The sequence below is a fragment of the Chiloscyllium punctatum genome, chromosome 18 (genome assembly GCF_047496795.1).
Source record: "Chiloscyllium punctatum isolate Juve2018m chromosome 18, sChiPun1.3, whole genome shotgun sequence".
NCBI lineage: Eukaryota > Metazoa > Chordata > Chondrichthyes > Orectolobiformes > Hemiscylliidae > Chiloscyllium > Chiloscyllium punctatum.
Window position 1 is genome coordinate 33,576,952 of NC_092756.1, and position 19,209 is coordinate 33,596,160.

General features: G+C 45.1%; 1 long non-coding RNA gene across 2 annotated transcripts in view; it reads left to right on the plus strand.

Annotated features, from left to right (window-relative positions):
• Nucleotides 1-521: 521 nt before the first annotated feature.
• The window catches only part of LOC140489138 (uncharacterized), a 39,235-nt gene continuing 20,547 nt past the window's right edge, over nucleotides 522-19,209 (plus strand). For both annotated transcript variants that reach the window (XR_011963084.1, XR_011963083.1), the window contains exons 1-3: nucleotides 522-586; nucleotides 2,441-2,547; nucleotides 8,862-8,970. This is a non-coding gene — a long non-coding RNA (uncharacterized lncRNA). The remainder of the gene's footprint in view (nucleotides 587-2,440; nucleotides 2,548-8,861; nucleotides 8,971-19,209) is intronic.

A 19,209-nucleotide genomic window follows, 5' to 3' on the forward strand; every position in this document is an offset into this window, starting at 1 on the left:
AAGCATAAAAGAGGTGTTGAGGTCTGGGTTGGCCCAGCCATGATCTGACAGAATGGGGGAACAAGCTGAAGGGAATGAATGCCCTACTCCTGCTCTGATTCCTTGAGGCTCCATTTCATGCTTTTTTTTATCTCCAAAGAAGAGTGTGATACGATGTGCTGAAGACCTCAGATGTTGTGAAAATGGTGTATTTATTTTCTGGTTCAGATGGCATTGGTTCATCAATCACAGCTATGCAGTCATGAGAGGGAAGGCAATTCCCTCCATGAATAAAGGAAATCTACTGCAGAGCTCACACAAAGCGATCCTTCCCCTCAGTGAACTCTCCCATCACATCACCCAACATATCAGCAAAAGCAGGACGCACTGCGCATGCTTTAGCCAACAATGGGACCCGGGTTGATTGATGTCAGCACCGGACCAATGAAAGGACGGTGGGCGGATCTGGAGGACCTGGCGGGAGGTTGGTCCTCCAACCAATCAAAGCGAACTAGGGGCAGAACTAGATAAACCACGTGATCACCATCGCGCGCAGTGGAGAGTCGCTGTAATGAATTCTCAGGAAGTTATGGAGCGAAAGGATATGGTAAGGAAAGAAACAAATAAACAGAGGGAAACGGGAGAAAAACTGTGTTGCTATGAGGGGAGAGGTTTTACAAACATGTTGTGTACGTCGGAAAACACAAAGTTAAACGTCCCAGTCCCGTGTTTGTAGTAAACGGGAAATTGCCTCAGTGTGGCTGTCGGCCTGAGTGAGGGCCGCCATCTTTATTGGGGACATTGATTCACTGGATACGTGCGCGGCCGCCATTTTTGTAGGGGTAAAGGTGCAGCCAGGCGCATGTGCAGCCTTTAACTGGTACAGAGTCATTGGGCAGGATTTACACAAAGCACATTCAAACTCAGAGAAATGGATGTTTATTTCTGGATTTGTTTCGTCATTCATTTAAATGACTTGCTATTGGAACTGTGTTTGCAGGTCATTCAAAATTGGAGGTATTGTGCATCGTGAAGAAGGTCACCTCAGGTTACAGTGAGATATTGATCAGATACGGATTAATTTAGATCAATGTGAGGTGCTGCATTTTGGAAAAGCAAGTCACGGCAGAACTTATACACTAGGGGAAAGTGAAGACTGCAGATGCTGGAGATCAGAACTGAAAAATGTGTTGCTGGAAAATCACAGCAGATCAAGCAGCATCCAAAGATCAGGAGAATCGACATTTCGGGCATGAGCCATTCTTCAGGATTCTTGAAGAAGGGCTCATGGCTGAAATGTCTATTATCCTGCTCTTTGGATGCTGCCTGACCTGCTGTGCTTTTCCAGCTACACGTTTTTCAGCCCAGGACTTGTACACTGAATAGCAAGGCCCTGGAGACGTTTGCGGAACAAAGAGACCTTGGATTGCAGGTTCATAGTCCTTGCAATTCAAGTTGCAGGTAGATAGGATGATGAAGAAGGTGTTCAGTATATTTTCCTTTATTGGCTAGAGCATTGAGTATAGGATGTGGGAGGTCATGTTGCTGTACAGGACATTCGTTAGGCCACTTTTAGGAATATTGTGTGCAATTCTGGCCTGTTTCCTATCAAAAGGGTGCTGTGAAACTTGAAATGTTTCCAAAAAGACTTACAAGGATGTTGTTAGGGTTGGAGGATTTGAGCTACAGGATGAGTCATAAAAGGCTGGGGCTGTTTTCCCTGGAGTGCCATAGGCTGAGTGGTGATGTTATGGAGGTTTATACAATCATGACGAGCATGAACAGGGTAAATGAACAAGGTATTTTTCCTAGAGTAGTGGTGTCCAAAAGTAGAGGACATTGCTTTAGGGTGAACGGGGCAAAAATTCAAAGGGGGCTAAAGGGCAACTCTTTCATGCGGTGGGTGGAATGAGCTGCCAGAGGAAGTGGTGGAGGCTAGTACAATTAAAACTTGTTGAAGGCATCTAAATAGACACATGATATGATTAGGAAGCGTTTACAGGGATATGGGCCAAGTGCTGGCAAATGGGAACAGATTCGGTTCGGATACCTGGTTGGCATGGATGCGTTAAACTGAAGGGTCTGTATCGGTGCTATACATCTGAGTGTGGGATCATAATAGCCTATACATCTCTGCTTCATCTCTGGGCTCCCTTATGAGCACTTTGTCAATATCTAGCTTGCTCAGTATCGAACAATGTGTGTATTTTTGGTCTGTTTAGTATTTTATGATTACTTTTACAGACATTTTTGTAAGTTAATTTTTCTCTGCCGCCCAGCCCCTGACCATGTGTTGCTTATTAAATTTTTTTCTGGAAAATCGTTGACAGTCAAGAATTCTTTTTTCCAATAAGCAAGTGTATTTTCCTTCCATTTCTGACTATCAAATTCTGCACAATTTTCATTCCCTGTAATCTGTTTTGCACTCCCTGAAACAACAATTGTGTTTCTACTTCCACAGAAACCAGTGATTAATGCCAAAGCCCTGTTGCTTGTGGAGAGGGTGATGTTTGACTTTCTTGTACAGCTGCAGTTTGTGTGGTGAAGGTACTCCAACAATGTGGTTAGGTAAGAGACATTACAGAGTATTCATTACAGCAACAGTGATGATTTGAAGCTAATATCCAAATCAAGAACAGTTTGTAGTTTTATCATCATGCTAAAAATTTCACAAAAATATTATTGGGAACTTTAGACAGAAGGTCTGATGATATTAGGTCAGGTGACCAAAAGCATTGCCAAATAAGCAGGCTTTGAGGAATGTCGTAAAGGGGGAATGCAGACCTGTGAGGTTTTGGTTGCGAATTTCAGAAAATGATGCTTTGGCAACTGTAAAAGCAGCCATACATGTGAAGTAATGAATTAACAGATCATTGGGAGTCTCGAACAGAATGGGTTGTCGAGGTCTTCAAGGATGTGTGGTGTGGCGAGCTAGGGATGATCACAACATGGAATTAAATCTAGGGTGAGAATTTTAAATTGAGGGATGTGGGCCAGATGCTAGCAGCTGGGACGGAATTGGGATGGAATATCTGGTCGGCATGGACGGGTTGGATTGAAGGGTCTGTTTCCATGCTGTACATCTCTGTGGCTCTATGTTGTTGATTATGAATAGGAGCCTTTTGATGGATCAATAAGTTTTGGTACGAGGGAGTACTTGGGCAGCAGAGATTTAGTTTTTCTTAAGATTACAGGGAGATTGAATGTGAGAAGCTGGCCAGGAGTGTGTTTGGATACTGAAGTCTGGAGATAACACAAGGCAGATGAGAGTATATGAGCTGAGACAAGGGTAGAATCAGCGAGAAATCTTACATCTTGGAGTGGGACTAGTCTGTCACCCTCACCTTGCCTCTGGGATTCAGTTAGTTGCCAGATTGTGAATCAGGGCGGTAACACTGAGTGGCCCTGGTGGAGCCTAAGATGAGTGTCACTCAGCTGGCTGTTGCAGAGCAGCTGCTGCTCGATAGCCCTGTTAATTACATCTTCCATCACTTTACTGCTGATCGAGTGTGGACTGATAGATGGAAATTGGCTGGGTTGGATTGCCCTGTGTTTTTGTGTTGAACATTCCTGGGCAATGTTTCACATTGTCAGTAGATGCCAGTGCTGGAGTGGTACTTGGCTTGGTGGGTGGCAAGTTCTAGAGCTCAAACCATCAGTAATATTGCCAGAATATTGGTAGGGCCCGTAGCCTTTGCACTACTTAACCATTTCTTGATGTTATTCAAACTGAATCAAACTGGCTTAAAACTCACATCTGTGATGTTAGAAACCACTGGTTAAGATGGATCATCCCACTTTGCACTTCTGGCTGCAGATTGCTGCACATGCTGTCATCTGATCTGGTGCGTGGATGTATGAGGCCCCTCCATCAGTAAGAGTGGGGATATCTGTGATGCTTCCTGCAGTGAGTTGTTTAATTGTCCATCACCATTCACTACTGGGTGTGGCAGAACTGCAGAGCTCCGATCTGTTCCATTGGATGTAGGATCACTTAGCTGTGTTGGTTTCTGCTGATGCTGTTTGATATGAAATAGCTTCAGGAAATGGTTTAAGTAGAATCCAAAGAGATTAAACAAATATATGACGGACAAAAGAACTGGACCAGAGAATAGGACCCCTTAAAGATTAACGAGGCTGTTTATGGAACCACCGGGGGGTGGGAAAGATATGCAAATATTTCACGTCATTTTTACTGGTGAAAGATATGGAAGCTCGAGAGGTTGGAAAAATAAACAGAGAGAACTTGAAAAGTATCCATGTTACAGTGGAGGTGTTACTGGTAATCTTGAATCGCATCAAGGTGGATAAAGCCCTGGGACCTGATCAGATGTAACCCGGAACTTTCTGGAAATCTAGGGAAGTGATTGTTGGGCCTCTCCTGAGGTATTTGTATCATTGGTAGTGACAGGTGAGGTGCCATTATTTTTAAAAGGTGGGAAGGAGAGGCAATGGAACAAGAAAACAGTGAGCCTGAAGTCAGTGGCAGGCAAGTTGTTGGAAGGGATTCTGAGAGACAGGATATCCATCTATTTGGAAAAGTAAGGAATAATCATTGACTGTTGTCAATGTGGAGCTGAAAATGTGTTGCTGGAAAAGCGCAGCAGGTCAGGTAGCATCCAAAGAACAGGAGAATCGACGTTTCGGGCATCAGCCCTTCTCGAAACGTCGATTCTCCTGTTCCTTGGGTGCTGCCTGACCTGCTGCGCTTTTCCAGCAACACATTTTCAGCTCTGATCTCCAGTGTCTGCAGTCCTCACTTACTCCTGTTGTCAATGTGGCTTTGTACGTGCACAATCGTGTCTCACTAACTTGAGTGAATGTTTTTAAGTGACAAAGAAAATTGATTAAACCAGGCTGTGAACGTTGTTTATATGGACATTCGACAAGGTTCCACAAAGCAGACTGGTTAGCAAGGTTACATAACATGGAATGAAGGGAGAACAAGCCATTTGGGTACAAAACTGGCTTGATGGTCGGAGACAGAGAGTGATAATGGAGATTTGCTTTGTGGACTGGAGGACTGTGAGCAGCAGTGTGCTACAAGGATCGATTATTGGGTCCTTAAATAAATGACTTGGATGTGAATATGAGGTATGGTTAGTGGCTTTACACAAGACACCAAAATTGGAGTTGTAGTGTACAGCGAAGAAGGTTAGTTCAGAATACAACAGGATCTTGATCAGATGGGCCAGTGGAGCAAGGAATGGCAGATAGAGTTCAATTTAGATAAATGGTAACTGTTGGATTTTGTAAAGGCAAATCGGGGCAGGACTTATACACTTCCTGGTAAGGTCCTGGGGAGTGTTGCTGAGCAAAGAGACCTTGGAGTGCAGGTTCATAGTTCCTTGAAAGTAGAGTCACAGGTAGGTAAGGGAGTGAATGCAGCGTTTGTTATGCTCTCTGTCATGTGTGGCTGTTCAGGACATTGATTAAGGCTCTTCTGGAATTCTGTTTTCAGTTTGAATTTCCCTGTTCTGGGAAGGATGTTGTGAAACGTGAAAAGGTTCGGACAAGATTTACAAAAACGTTGCCAGGTTTGGAGGATTTGGGTGACAGGGAGAGGCTGAATAGGCTGGGGTTAATTTCCCTGGAGAGTCCAAGACTGAGAGGTGACTACATGGAGATTTATAAAATCACGAGGGGCATGGATAAGGTGAGCATCCGGGGTTCTTTTTCCTGAGGTTAGGTGGGTCCAAAACTAGAGCACATGGTTGAGAGGGCAATGATTTAAAAGGAATCTAAGGGCAACGCTTTCAAGCTGAGTTGTGGTGTGTGAATGGAAGGAGCTGCCCGACGCAGTAGTGGAGGCTGAAAAATCACAACATTTAAAAGGCATCCGATTAGGTACGTGAACAGTAATTGTTTTGATGGATACAGGCCAATAGCTGGCAAATGGGTCTTCAGTAGTTTAGGATTCCGAGTTGGCATGGACGAAGTGGACCGAAGTTCTGTTTCTGTGCTGTATATGTCTATGACGTTAATAAACTAAGATGCGTTCCTCTTTTGTGGAGAGGAAGCTGCAGCATAGATAATTGTCCTTGGAGCTGAGAAGGTGAAGCAGTGATTTCGACCTGGTGCAGATTTGGTTCCATGGTCTTGAATTTGTGGAGAGAGATGAATTGTTAGCACTGTCACAACGTTTAGTAACTACTTTCAATTAATTGGCAAATAATACAAAGTGAAAATGTGAACATTATTGTACTCAGTAAGTTCTGAGCATCTGGAACATTCTGAACGACACAGATTCAGCAGTTATTCTGAAAGAGACTTGGAATTTTAATTTTTAAGGAAAGGTTTGGGGGGCTGTGGGCAAATAGGAGGGGAATTGGGACAGATTTGCAGCATCTCCAGAGGAAGAGAGTACAGCCCCAATGGGCTGAATAGCACCCAGGCCCTGTCATCTGTGATACTGCACCATTCACTATGAATGATGAAGCTCATACCAGGGCAGAGAGAGGGATTAGCCCTCCAATCTCGTCACAATGGGGCCCGGCTGATTGATGGCAGCTCCAGACCAATGGGAGGAGAGTCTGTATGGTCTTGCAGCCAATGGGAGTGAATGAGAGGTGTGGCCAGCAAGATGACACATATCCATGAGCTGTGCAGGTGCAATGTCACTGGGTTGGGGTGGGAGAGACAGCAGAGACTGGGACAGAGGCTGTTGGACCTGAAGTACAAACTCCCGGTAAATTAAAACCAAAAGAACTGCAGATGCTGTAACTCAGAAACAACAACCAGGAGGTTCTGGAAAAGCTCAGCAGGTCTGACAGTATCTGTGATGAAAAATCAGAGTTAAAGTTTCAGACCCAGTGTCCCTTCCTCAGAACTGATACAGAGAGAAAAAAAATGTTGGTTTATATGCAGAAGGTAGGGTTTAGGGGAGGATGTAAGGAGTAAAGGATAGGTGGGGATAGAGCGAGAAGAAGGGTTGGATACAGGAGTGGATAACAATCTGGCTGGGGGAGGGCGACTAGCTGTTAGTGGAAACTGTTAGTGGCTAACCATAGGTAGTGTGTAATGACAGGCTGTGAGAACAAGGACTGGTGTGTGGGGTAGGGGGGCAAGGACATGAAGTTGCTAAAATATGGTAAGCCACTGACTGTCTCCGTTGTAAGCTGTTCTCCACAGACATCACTCCATGATTGGAGCTGCAGAGGACACAGCTGCAGATGGGCGGCACTGTGGCACAATGGTTAGCACTGCTGCCTCACAGCGCCAGAGACCCGGGTTCTATTCCGACCTCAGGCAACTGTCTGTGTGGAGTTTGCACTTTCTCCCAGTGTCTGCGTGGGTTACCTCCGGGTGCTCCGGTTTCCTCCCACAGTCCAAAAATGTACAGGGTATGTGAATTGGCCATGCTAAATTGCCCATAGTGTTAGATGTAGGGGAATGGGTCTGGGTGGGTTACTCTTTAGACGGTTTGTCTGATCTAAAAACGTCTTCAATATCCTTCCCAACCCCCTCTGTACTCCTCAAAGATGTATCTTAAAATTGTTCTCGTAAATCAACGTTTCCAGCATTCGTGAACCACTTCAGGAGATTTGTCGGTGTGAAAGGCTCCATACAATGCAGTCGTTGTTGTTAATGTCTGACATTATGAGAAACAGGAATGCCGCGCTCTCTTATACCTGATGAACAGCAGCAAAAGCAGGAAGCACTGAGCATGCTCCAGCCCACAAAGGGCCTCTGGTGATTGATCTCAGTGCAGGACCAATAAGAGGATGGGGACGGGGCTGGAAGACAAGGTAGTGCCGGTTGGTCTGAGTGAATGAGGGGCGTGGCTACACTCAACCACGTGATAAGCTTCTGGATTAGTAGTGCTGGAAGAGCACAGCAGTTCAGGCAGCATCCAAGGAGCAGCGAAATCGACGTTTCGGGCAAAAGCCCTTCATCAGGAATAAAGTGATACCACGTGATAAGCTTCACTGGCAGCACTGTGATGTTGTGACCAAGGCATTGGAAATGTGTAAAGTTGCAGGGCATGGTTAAGGAAAGACATATTAACCAGGAAGAGAAGGAAATTTTAATGGAACGTGCTGAGACGTTTTACAGAACTTAGTGCACATTGGAAAACACAAATTTGAAAATCCCAGGCCTGTGTTTGTGGCAAATGGCAAAATGCTTCAAATGGTGAAAGGTGTGAGTGATCGCCGCCATCTTTATTGGGGGCAGTGATCCACGGGACACGTGTGTGGCTGCCAACTTTGAGAGGGGCAAGCTGTAGGGGGACGCATGCGCAGCCTTCCTTGGCAGGGAGTGATAGGGCAGGATTTACACAGTGTCAGAGTCAGGATGTTTTCAATGTCAAACAGTGTGATGCTAGAAAAGCACAGCATGTCAGGCAGCAGCCGATTGGTGGGAAGGATTATTGAAACGTAGGACAGGTCAAAAGGGCAGTGCCGAGTTGGAAGGCTGGATCTGGGATAAGTTGGGTGGAGTGGAAATGAGGAAACTGGTGAAATCCACATTGATCCCATGTGGTTGGAGGATCTGAACACAGATGATGAGGCGTTCTTCGTCCAGGCATCAGATGCCTGGGATTTGGCGGTGGAGGTGGCCCAGGACCTGCATATCTTTGGTGGAGCGGGAACGGGAGTTAAAGTCTTTGGGCACAGGCTGTTTGGCTTGTTTAGTGTTTTTTACTGTTACTTTCACAGACCTTTTGTAAGTTAATTTTCCTCTGCTGCCCAACCCCTGACAATGTGCTGCTCTCTCAACGGACTAAATTTTCCACATTATCTTTGACAGTGAATCATTCTTTTTTTCAACAAAAGAGTGCATTTTCCTTCCATTTCTGACCATCAAATTCTGCAACATTCTCACTTCCTGTAATGCATTTAGCACTCCCTGAAATATCAACGATGTGTTTCTCTCTCCAGAGACCCCAGTGATTAATGCCAGAGTCCCATTGCCTGTGGAGAGCGTGATGTTTGACTTCCTTGTACAGCTGCAGTTGGTGTGGTGAATGTGCTCCCACAACTAACTTGGGTAAGAGATGTTACAGATTCTTCACTCAGCGACAGTGAAGAGTTGACAATGTGTGTGCAAATCAACCATGGTTTGTATTTTTATCATTTTTATAATTTCACAGAAATTGAGAATTTCTGACATATCCCCATTCTGATGGGGATATTGGGTCAGGTGATCAAAAGTATTGCCAAATAAGCAGGTTTTCAGGAATACCTTAAAGGAGGAAAGCAAGTCTGAGAGGGTCAGGGTGCGAATTCCAGACTGTGTTCCCTTGACCGGGTCGAAACAGCCAGACCGGTGAAGCAATGAATAAATGCATATTTGGGAGTCTGAAAGAAAATCAGTTGTCAAGGTCTCTCAGGTTGTGTGGTGCAGGGAGACAGGGATGTTCACAGCCAGGAATTACATCAAGGGAGAGAATTTTAAATTGTTGCTTGTTAATAGGAGCCTTTTGATGGATCAACAAGTTTTGGTACAAGTGAGCACTTGGGCAGTAGGGTTTTAGATACTCTTGAGATTACATGTAAGTTGAGTGTGGGAGGCTGGCCAGGAGTGTGTTTGGATAATGAAGTCTGGAGATGACACAGGGATGGACGAGTGTTTCAGTAAATGACCTGAGACCAGGGTGGAGTTGGGTGATGTCACAGATGTAGAAATACCAGTTTTGGAGTCGGACTCCTCCTCATCACTCCCCCTCACCAATTCACAAATACTGTTCCTTGTTCTGTCTGTCTTTTCTTGTTATGTACTTCTCTCCAATTCTGCTAAGAACTAATATTTGACCTCACGGTTATTGGAAAATCCTGCTCCATCTCCACTCTCCCTTTCCTTTCTGAATTCCTCATATGTGGTGTCCATCCAGGATCTATCTTTGTCCCCCCCCTGTATCTCACCTACACACTGCCAGGAGGTGACATCGTATTGGTTTCCCATGTACACTGACAATGCCCAGCTCTCTCTCCCGATCATCCCTCTCCATTGCTCCACTGTTACCCATTCATTAAACTGCTTACCACACGCCTACAACTCGATTGGCTGCAATTTCCTCCAATGAAACACTTCAATGGTTAAACCCATTGCCTTCAGTTGCTATTACAAATTCCTTTCCCTTACTGCTGAGCCCCTCACTCTTACTGGGAAATGCTTGAGGCAGAACTTCACAATATTGCTCTCATATTCTGAGCCCAAGGTGACCTTCTGATCAGACATCTACACAGTTGCAAACACCAGGAATTCAATCTCTAAAATGTTGCTATTCTCCACCTCACCCCAGCTCCATTGCTACTGAAACACCTTACCCATGTCTCTGTTACATTAAAGTTGACAAATCTAAAACAGAACCCTTGATTCTGCAACTGACCCAGAGTCTGGTTCCAGGTTCTCTCATGATGGGACACATCCTCTCAGTATTTACCCTGTCATACCCCTTAATAAGCCTATATGTTTCAACAAGATCCCCTCTCATTCTCCCCCAAATCCAATGAGTCAAGTCCCAACTTGTTCAGCCTTTTCTTAAAAGATAGTCCCTGCAAACCAGGGATCATCCCAGTCAATCTTCTCTGAATGCTTCCGATGAAGTGATGTATTTCCTTAAATAAAGGGACCAAAATTTCTCTCATTACTCCATATGTGGTCTCACTCGTACTATATAAAGTGGCTCTCAGGTATATACTGCAAACTCTTATACTGCAAATCCCCTGAAATCAGGAATAATAATCCATTCCCCTTCCTGATGACCTGTTGTAACTGTGTGCTAGCTTTCTGTGTTTGCTGCAGTTACCCCCTGGTCCCTTTTGTGTTGCAGGTTTCTACAGTTTCCATCATTTAAATAGTCCTATGTTCTTTTATTACCTCCTCCAAAATGAACAACTTCACATTATCCCAAGTTATGTTCCATTTACCAACTTGTCCACTTCTCCGAATCCCTCTCTGTAAACTGTTTATAATCCTTTTGGAAGTTTACTGTTCTACATTTTCTAGGAGATTCCCCCCTCATACTTCTAAATCTTTCCAGGGAGCACCGGACAGTGGGAAGCATGCTGAGTTGCTGTCTTTTCAGAGAGACTCTTTGGAGTGATTGGGAGGATCTTGCTGCCCATTGGTCAGAATGGAGACAACTTGCCTATCGAGTTGCATGAGACTTTCACCCCCCATGTCTTATTGATGAGGCACAGTGGCAGCACGGAAGGAAAGAAAAGGAAGAAAATCCTGCTGTCCGCATCTCACTGACTCTTGGAACATTCTGTCCCATGTGTCAAAGATCTGCCTTGTTCAGTCACATGAACTCCCAAGGTGGAAACTCATAGAAACCCACATAGATTTCCCGCTGAACTGACTACTTGTCTCCACAAGGGGTAATGTGTACGGTCATCCTGGACCAGGAGGAGGGGATGGTGTGAGTTTCTAACCTGACCTGACAGTGACAGATTTTATAAACTTGTATTACAGGATACTACAGGTGGTTATTCAGATAGGAATCTCAGTCATTGTAACGCCAAACTCTGATTGAATTACCCCAGGCTGAATTACCCATATTGTTCAGGGATGTGCAGGCGAGGTGGATTAGCCATGGGAAATGCAGCATTACAGGTTTAAGGTAGGAGGCTTTGAGGGTCAGGGTGGATGTGATGGGCCGAATGGCCTGCTTCCACACTCTCAGGATTCTCTGATAATTCTACTAGTTTTAGAATAGTTACAGAAAACAATAAACCAGATCTAAACGGTGTTCTAAATTGGACAAAGGCGAATTTTGACGGTACAAGGCGAGAACTTTCAATATTTCTTTGCTATTCCCAGGTAAAGGGACAGCTGGAAAGTGGGAACTCAAGAACAGAAGGAAGAGGAGCAGGAGTCGGCTACCTGGCCCCTCAAGTCTGCTCTGCCATTCAATAAGATCAGGGCTGATCTTTTCATGGCCTCAGCTTCACTTTCCTGTTCTCTCACCATAACCCTCAATTCCTTTCCTGTTCATAAATCTACCTTTTGACCTAACGATTGTCAAGTTGATAACGTCAACTGCTGCACTTAGCACCAAATTCCATAGATTCACAGATTTATCTGAAGAAGTCCATCCTGAACTCAGTCCTAAATCTGATATCCCCTTATTTTGACTCTCTGCTCCCTAGTTTGCTCTGTCCCCAGTGGAAATTACATCCCTTCATAATTTCATTTTCTTTTCCTATCCAACCCCCCATACTTCGAAATTCCAATGAGTATAGAACTAGTTTTCTCAATCTCTCCGCATACGCCAACCCTCTGAAATCCTGACTCAAACTAGTGATCCTCCACTGCACCCTCTCCAGTGCCAGTACATCCTTCCTGAAGTAAGGAGACCAAACCTGTACACAGTACTCCAGGTGTGGCCTATCCAACACCCTGTACATCTGCAGCATAACCATCCCTCTAGCAATGAAGGACAATATTCCCTTCACTGCCTTATTTACCTGCTGCACCTGCCAACCAACTTCCTGTGATTCATGCACAAGGAAACCCAGCTCCCTCTGTACAGCAGCTTGCTGCAAGGTTTTACCATTTCATCAGTTAGCTGTTAGTCCGACCAAAATGGATGACCTCACATTTCCCAACATTGTCCTCCATCTTTTCGACCCTTACCCAATCACTTAACCTATCCGTATCCCTCTGCAGACTTACATTGGCCTCTACACACATTGTTCTACCACTCAGCTTAGTGTTGTCTACCTTTCATTAATCGATGCTGTCTGCTCTGAGACAATTTCTATCCAGATAGCTCACTATTTCTTCCTTGAGAGATCAGGCATTTCCCCCATTACAGAAGTTATGCTAACAGGTCCATTTTAAAATGTTGGCATCACATTTGCAGCTATCTAATCTGTCAGAACCGTCCCAGAGTCCAGCACATTTTAGTGAATTATCACGAGTGCGTTTGCTATTTAGCCGCTGCCATCTGTTATAGTCCCCTGGGATGCACTCCATCAGGGCCAGACGACCCATCTACCTTTAGGCTGCTACCTTTCCCAACACCACCTCTTTACTAATAATGATTGCTTCTCTGTCCTCATCTGCCATTGCATCCATAGGCCCGCAACAACGAGAGTACACAGACAGTATGTTCCTGTTAAGGCCAAGGCTGGGAGGTGTAAGGAATGCTGCCTGTCGAGAGAAATTGAGGGCCTGGTCAAGAAAATGAAGGAGGGATATGGCAGGAACAGACAGCTGGGTTTGCGGGAATCCCTTCAGGAGTAAAAGGGCAGTAGAAGTATAGTCGGGGGAAACCATGAGGGCTAAAAGGGGACATGAGATAGCTTTGGGAAATAGGTTTAAGGGAGAACCCAAAGAGATTCGACAAATACACCTAGGACAAAAGAGTAACAAAAGAGTGGGCGGCACGGTGGAACAGTGGTTAGCACTGCTGCCTCACAGCGCCGGAGACCCGGGTTCAATTCAGGCGACTGACTGTGTGGAGTTTGCACGTTCTCCCCGTGTCTGCGTGGGTTTCCTCCGGGTGCTCCGGTTTCCTCCCACAGTCCAAAGATGTGCAGGTCAGGTGAATTGGCCATGCTAAATTGCCCGTAGTGTTAGGTAAGGGGTCGATGTCGATGTAGATGTAGATGTAGATGTAGATGTAGGGGTATGGGTGGGTGCGCTTCGGCGGGGCGGTGTGGATTTGTTGGGCCGAAGGGCCTGTTTCCACACTGGAAGTAAGTAACCAGGCAGAGATTAGGGACCCTGAAAGGTCAGCAAGGCTGTCTGTGGAACCATCGGAGGTGGGAGGATTTCATGTCAGCTTTTACTTAGAGGATGTGGAAGTGAGACAGTTTGGAAAAATAAATAGTGATAACTTGAAAAGTGTCCATATTACAGAGAATGAGGTACTGGATATCTTATAATACATAAAGCTGAATAAATCCCTGGGACCTGATCAGGTGTGTCCCAGAACTTTGTGGAAAGTTAGGGAAGTGATTGCCGGGCCCCTCGCTGAGATATTTGTATCACCAATAGCCACAGGTGAGGTGTTGTAAGACGGGCGCCATTATTTGAGAAAGGTGGTGAGGAAAGTCCAGGGAACAATACACCAGTGAACCTAAAGTCAGGCAAGTTGTTGGAAGGGCTTCTCACTGACAGGATTTGGATGTTTTGGAAAGGCAAGAAATAATTAGGGATAGTCAGCATGGCTTTGTGCATGGAAATCACTAACTTGGTCTTCAGAAAGATGTTCAACAAGTTAAACATAACAGACTGGTTAACAAATTTTAGAAAATTGGCTGGTAAATTGGAGACAGAGGATAGTGGTGAAGGTTTGCTTTTCGGACTGGAGGCCTGTGATGAGCAATATGGTGTAAGAATTGGTGTTGGGTCCACTGCTTTTCATCATTTATATAAATGATTTCTATGTGAATTTAGGAGCTATGATTAGTGACTTTACATAGACACCAAAATTGGAGATGCAGTGGACAGGGAAGAAAGTTACCTCAGAGAACAATGAGACTTCAATCAACTGGGCTGAGGAGTGGCAGATGGAGTGGAATTCAGATAAATGTGAGATGCTGCATTTTGGAAAAACAAATCAGGGCGGGACTTATACATTTAATGGGAAGGGCCTGGGGAGTGTTGCTGAACAAAGAGATGTTGAGGTGCAGGTTCATAGTTCTTTGAAAGTGGAATAGGCAGGGTGGTGAAGAAGACGTTTGGTTAACTTGCCTTTATTGGTCTGTGCATTATGTATAGGAGTTGCGACATTATTTTGCAGCTGTACAGGACATTGATTCAGCCATTTCTGGAATTCTGCTTTCAGTCCTGGTCTCCCTGCTATCGGAATGATATTATAAAACTTGAAAGGATTCAGAAAAGATGTGCAAAGATGTTTCCAGGGTTGTGGGTTTGACCCATACAGAGAGGCTGAATAGGCTCGGGCTGTTTTCACTGGAGCATCGGGTGCTGAGAGGTGACCTTCGAGGTTGATAAATCGTGAAGGACATGGATAGGGTGAACAGCTAGGGTCTTATTCCCAGGTTAGGGGAGTCCAAAACCAGAGAGCACAGACGGGAGGTGTGAGGGAAAAGATTTAAATGTCATCTAAAGAGCAAAGTTTTCAAGCTGAATATGGTACGTGTATGGAATGAGCTGCCTGAGGAAGTGTGGAGGCTGGTACGATTACATTTAAAAGGCATCTGATTGGGTACGTGTTTAGGAAACTTAGAAGGATATGGGCAAAGTGTTGGCAAATGGGACAAGATTAATTTAGGATATCTGGGCGGCATTGATGAGTTGGACCGAAGTGTCTGTTTCTGTGCTGTGAATCTCTATGACACTAATAAATTCAAATTAAAATAGATTTCTCTTTTATGGAGAGTTAACAAAAGACCTGACAATTCTCCTTGGAGCTGAGAAGGTTAAGCAGTGGTTTCAACCAGAAACAGATTTGTTTCCAGGATATTTAATTTACAGAGACACTGAGAGAAATTATTGTCACAATTTTTAGTAACTACTTTCAGGTAATTGGCAAATAATGCAGCTTAAAAATGTGAAGGTGATTTTATTCAGTAGGTTCTGAGCATCTGGAACAGTTTGAACCACAGCTGGATGCAACTTTTGTTATTGTCAAAACAGATTTGGAATTTAACTATTTGAGGATAAATGTGGAGGGCTACTGGTAAATGGGAGTGGAGAAAGGGCAGATTGGCAGCATCTCCAGAGGAAGAAATAACAGCCCCAATGGGCTGAATAGCCCCCAGCCCCTGTGCTCTGTGATACTGCCCCATTCACTGAATGATGAATCTCATCCCAGGGCAGAGCCACAGTCATGTACAGCAAAGAAACAGACCCTTTCGTCAAACTAGTCCACACCAACCAGATATCCCAACCTAATCTAGTCCTATGTGAGAGCAGTTGGCCCATATCACACTACGCCCTTCCTATTCATATACCCATCCAGCTGACTTTCAAATGGTGGAACTATACCAGCTGTCACCACTTCCCTGACAGTAGATTCCATATACGCACATGAAAAAAGTTGCCCCTTGTGTCTCTTTTATATCATTCTCCCCTCACCTTAAACCTATGCCCCCTCGTTCTGGACTTCCTAACCCCAGGGAAAAGACCTTGTCTCTGTATCCCATCCACGCCCCTCATGATTTTATAAACCTCTGAGGTCACCCCTCAACCTCCTACCACTCAAGTCACAATGGGACCTGGCTGATTGATGGCAGCTTCAGACCAATAGGGGAGTTGGTGTAATCCTCCCGCCAATGGGACTGAATGAGGGGTGTGGCCAGCAGGCCAACACGTGACCATGAGCTGTGCAGGTGCAATGTCACTGTGAGGGGGGGACTCAGTGAGTGTGAAGGGAGTGGGAGAGACGGGAGAGACAGCAGAGACTGGGAGAGAAAATGAGTTTGTGTACTGAGTGGGTTGATAAACACACTATGTAGGCTGCTAGACCTGAATTACAAACTCCCAGTAAATGAAAACCAAAGGAATTGCGGATGCTGTAAATCAGAAACAACTGGAAGATCCTGAAAATGCTCAGCAGGTCTGGCAGCACCTGTGAAGAGAAGTCAAAATTAACATTTCTGATCCAATGACCCTTCGTCAGAACTGATGTTCCTGAGAAACAATGTCGGTTTATATGCAGAAGGTAGGGGTTAAAGAGTAAATGATAGGTGGTGATCGATTCCAAAGAACGCGATGGACAAAGGAGTGGATAACGATCTGGCTGGGGGAGGGTGAATAGCTGTTTATGGAGACTGTTAGTGACGAACCATAAGTAGTTGTAATTGCAGGCGATGTAATAACAGGGCCTGGTCTATGGGATGGGGGCTAGGACACTCGTACGTAGGAGACTTAGGACTTAAAATTATGGAATCCAATATTGAGGCCAGAGGGCTGAAGGGTCCCCAGGTACAAGATGAGGTGATGTTCTTCCAATTTGTGTTAAAGTGTCCCGCTGAATGTGCACAGCACGTCAGGCAGTATGCAAGGAGCAGGCGAATTGACATATTGGGCATAAGCACTACTTCAGGAATGTGAGGGTGGGGAAGAGGACAGATAATAGGATGGGTGTGTAGGGCTGTTGGGAAGGTATTTGGGAAGGCGATAGGAAAATGCAGGTGGGGGTAATGGTGAGAGGGTGTAGTGAATAATTGGGAAGGAAGATGGACAGATGGGACAGTTTGAGGCCGGTGCTGAGTTGGAGGATTGGATCTGAGATAAGGTCGGGGAGAGGAAATGAGTAAATGTTGCCATGTTGTTGAAGGATCGCTCCATCCCACCTATTATTTACTCTTTTACCTCTATCTCCTGCAGTCCAAAGACGTGTAGGTTAGGTGAATTGGCCAAGCTAAATTTCCCGTCGTGTTCAGGGATGTGAAGGTGAGGTGTGTTGTTCAGGAGAAATTTAGAATAATAGAGTAGTGGAATGAGTCTGGGTGGGATACTCTTCGGAGGGTCAGTGTGGATTTGTTGGACCGAATGGCCTGTTTCCACACTCTAGGGAGTCTAATTTTCCCAGCTGCCATCGGTTCTGAGGAAGGGTCACTGGACCCGGAATGGCCCTTGGTGTGTGCAGGAGCCGGAAATTGGGAAGGGGGAGTGGCAGCGGAAACCGGGAGAAAATGATTCAGTTTAGACTGGGAAGTTTTATTTACACATCTGTACAGGACGTTAGTCCTGAATTAGAAACTCTTGGTCCCATGTTTCCAGCAAATGGGAAAACGGCTGTGGGCCTCAGTCAGTGATAGGTCCTGGGTTATGACTGCCATTTTTATTGGGTGCACGGTACAGTAAGGTGCATGGACATGTCCTCTTCCTGGGTGGGGGAGGGGTGATTTGAAGACGAGCGTTTACACATCAGACACATACCAGAGAAATATTTGTCTTTCCAATTCATCCTGCACTGGCTGAGATTTGTTTTGTGAATTCTTTTTATGGGATATTAAATGAGAATAATTGAGGACAGGATCTCAAAAAAGCAGATTTCTGCACTCAGCGGAGTCATCAGGATCTGGATATCATTAGCATTTTCCTGTGGAAGGAGAAAGGGTTGTCTGTTCTGTCTCTGGGAAAATATCTCCAATACTTTTGTGAAGCAACATGCAGAAAGATGTTCAGATTTGTGGTTGAATCGCCCATGGGCGATTTGGCCTGAGTGGGAGCACAGATTTATCCAGATTATACATAGTCTCTTTGCAGGAACTGTCAGATTTAGTCCCAATCACTCACTTCATAATGTTAACCTGTAAACTCCTAATTTTCAACTTCCTTCGAAATTTTCATTAAAATTCTTTGTGAACTCAAATTCCAGCACATTTTCAGATGGAATGCTCCAGGTTCTGACAACTGTCTGTTCATCCAGAAACTGCTGAGGTCCATGTTGACTCTGGGGTTACAAAGGGCTGAGCTGAAAGATGAGATGCAGTTCCTGAGCTCCCATTGCGATGCATTGGAACAGGACAGGAGGCTGGGGGCAGTGTAGGTGTGAGCAGACAATGAAAATGACAGCGCTGCACTGAGTGTTGCTTGACTCAATGAGTGTGTTTTGGAGTTGGATGAAAACAGAGGGAGGTGAGACAGGGAGAAGTTGAAGCTGAAACTCTGGTTTAGTTCAGGCCATTGAGAAATTCACATGGTCCCAATGGGAACAGCCAATTTGTAAGTGATACCTGCAGAGTATTTGTTAAGTTTTTAAAATATAACGTATCAGCTTAAGTAAAGATTGGGGCTTTTGATATATAATGGAAATGTTTGAAGTGAAGGAAGGTTGAAAGCTCTTTTAAATTCTCTTAATGGGAGTAATTAGCTGAATCTAGAGAGACGTTGTGACAGGAGCCCTCAGACCCATGGTGTGCTCCTCTTGTACAATGTGGGAAATAAGGGATACTTTCAGTATTCCTGACGGCTATGTGTGCAGGAAGTGGGCCCACCTACAGCTGCTGGGAAACTGCTTTTCAGACCTGGAGTTATGAGTGGACTCACTGTGGAGCATCTGAGAATGTTATGGACAGCACATTTAGTGAGTTCGTCACACTGCAAGGTGAGGGTTACACAGGCAGGAAGGGAATGGGTGACCATCAAACCAAATAAAAGGCTCAGGAAGGCAGTGCAGGAATCCCCAGTGATCATCCACTTCTCAAAAAGATACTGAATCCTGCTTGGGATTCTGTTGGGGGTGAATGCGTGGAGTGGCTTCTCGGGAAATCAGCAACAGCCAGGTTCATGATACCACAGATAGCTCTGCTGTACAGAACCGGAGGAAAGACAGTGGCAGGGTTATAGTGACAG